Here is a 2,951-nt window from a genome sequence, read left to right on the forward strand (position 1 = left end):
CTCCAGGCTGTTTGTGTGGTTTTTATTGATGCAATCACCCTCACTTTGTTTTGAATCTGCCAGAATAAAACACAATTTTAGATTTTGAATATTACTGGAAGGCAGACCAATTGCTGAGACTCTTATATTCAAATCTGTATCTTGGCAAAAAAAATAAAATGCTTAAGTCCAGCACTTCCTCCCATAGACCTGTGCTTCCCAAACCTTTTCCATTGTAACCCTGTTTTGAGGTTTAAATTGTTACAACTCCCTCAGAGTGTGGGAAGATATATGAATCCGGGGATTGTCGTCTTAATATTCATGGTATGTGGGTGTCACTGCCTAGGCCATCATTTATTGCCCATCCCTAATTGCCCAGAGGGCAGCTAAGGGTCAACCACATTGCTATGGGTCTGGAGTCACATGTAGGCCAGACCAGGGAAGGATGGCAGAGTTCCTTCCCTAAAGGGCATTAGTGAACCAGATGGGTTTTCCCCGACAATTGACAATGGATTCATGGTCATCATTAGACTCTAATTCCAGATATTTATTGAATTCAAACTCGACCATCAGCATAGAAGGGTTCAAACCTGGGTCCCTAGAACATTGCCTGGATTTCCAGGTTAACACTCCAGTGGTGAGGAAGCTCTGGCCCTTTAGAATCTTACCCCATCGGGTCAAGTGCCAATAATTCTCTCCTTTGTCTCACGGGTAGGTGCTGTTATCTGGCAATGGGACTAACTTTGACTTGTTACCTCCTTTAAAATGAAAAATTGATCAGGAGAATCGCAAGGATGACTTTAGTTTCCACTAGTTCACAACAAAATACATTTGCCGCTAGCTCAGTAGCATGGTGGTTCAGTGGTTAGCACTGCTGCCTCACAGCGCTTGGAACCCAGGTTCAATCCTAGTCTTGGGTGACTGTGTGGAGTTTGCATATTTACCTTGTATCTATATGGGTTTTCCTCCCACAATCCAAAGATGTGCAGTTGAGGGTGGATTGGCCATGCTGAATTGCCCCATAGTGTTCAGGGATGTTTAGGTTAGGTGCATTCGTCGGGGGTAAATGTAGAGTAATAGGGTAAGGGAATGGGTCTGGGTGAGATACTCTACAGAGGATCAGTGTTGACCTGTTTCAACACTGTAGGAATTCTATTCCATTCTTTGTATAATTGTTCATGATAGAATCAGTGCGGTACATAGAGAGGCCATTTGGCCCATTAAGTCTAACCTGGCCCTACAAAGACATATCCCAGCCACCTATCCATTATAGACAATCCAGCTAACCTGGCCATCTTTGGACTGTGGGGGAAACCCAGAGGGAACCCATTCTGGAAGAATGTACAAACTCCACACAAACAATGGCCTGAGGCTGGAATCGAACCTGGGTCCCAGGTGCTGTGAGGAAGCAGTACAAACTACTGAGCCACCATACCATCCTTTGTGTGGCACTTGAGTATTAATGGGAAAAAAAACAAATTTAGTTGAAGTCTTTTTGTTTTGGTCTCATCAGGACAATTTGCAAGAATACAAATGAGAAGAAAACCAACATTTATTCTCTATGAGGGGAGAGTGCTGATTGGTTGACAGTGGACTATGGAAAATGCACCAGACAATGATGATTGACAGTTAACACCCCTTAACTGTCACAAGTTAATAAAGGTTAATTTATGAATGAAAGATTTAGTTAATGTTTTATTCCATAGCTCTTCCCCCTCCCACTGCCACCCTGAAAACTTTATTCTCAATATTTACACATTGTCCTAAACCTCAAACAAAAACAGAAATTGCTGGAAAAGCTCAGCAGGTCTGTGGAGAGAAACAAGTTAACATTCCTGGTGGAGTGATCTTTCCTAAGGACACCTGATTGTTGTGTTTGTTTCTGATTTACAACATTCCCAGTTCTTTCGATCATTCTACACCTTCCCATTTACTCCCCTAAAGTCTGTTATTTCCCTTTGATATTTTATAAGCTGTCATCACATCAGTCAAAGTTCCTTACATTTAACTTTGACGAAAAGGGTTTCTCCTGGTCCTGGTGCCTCATGGTAGGTCTCCGGGCTTTACAGAAACTCTCCAAAACTTGACTCCTCAATTGCTCAGGGTTTCAGTTTTGCAACAGGATGTGAAGAAATTGTCCATCTTTGAGTCGGCTGCTTCATTGTCACCAGTTCCCCCACCCGCCACCCCCTGCCCCCCAGTTGGCAGCCATGGTTCAGGAAGTTTTGAAATGTTCCTTTTTGATGAGAGGAGGCTACTTCATCAAACAGGAATGTATCTGCAAACCCAGGAATTTCTGAACAAGCCAGTTACAACGCCAACAGGTTCAGGCACTTTGTTGGAGGGTGAGGAGTCTCGCCGTGAGTCATTCAAGAGGAATTTAGTAAAGATTTACAAGGATGTTACCAGGGTTGGATGATTTGAGCTACAGGGAGAGGTTGAACAGGCTGGGGCTGTTTTCCCTGGAGTGTCAGAGGCTGAGGGGTGACCTTATAGAGGTTTATAAAATCATGAGGGGCGTGGATGGGATAAATAGACAACGTCTTTTTTCTGGGGTGGGGGAAACCAGAACTGGAGGGCATAGGTTTAGGGTGAGAGGGGAAAGATTTAAAAGGGACTTAAGAGGCAACTTTTTCACACAGAGGGTGGTACATGTATGGAATGAGCTGCCAGAGGAAGTTGTGGAGGCTGGTACAATTACAACATTTAAGAGGCATTTGGATGGGTATATGAATAGGAAGGGTTTGGAGGGATATGGGCCGGATGCAGGCAGGTGGAACTAGATTAGGTTAGGATATCTGATCAGCATAGACTAGTTGGACCGATGGGTCTATTTTGTGTTGTACATCTCTACGACTCTATGACTGTAAGTGGGGGCACATTCCTAATGAAGTGCGTATGCTCGAAATGTTGACTCTCCTGCTCCTTGGATGCTGTCTTGGTGCTTTTCCAGCACTACACCTTTTGATTCT

This window comes from Hemiscyllium ocellatum, chromosome 28, assembly GCF_020745735.1.
Source record: "Hemiscyllium ocellatum isolate sHemOce1 chromosome 28, sHemOce1.pat.X.cur, whole genome shotgun sequence".
Lineage (NCBI taxonomy): Eukaryota > Metazoa > Chordata > Chondrichthyes > Orectolobiformes > Hemiscylliidae > Hemiscyllium > Hemiscyllium ocellatum.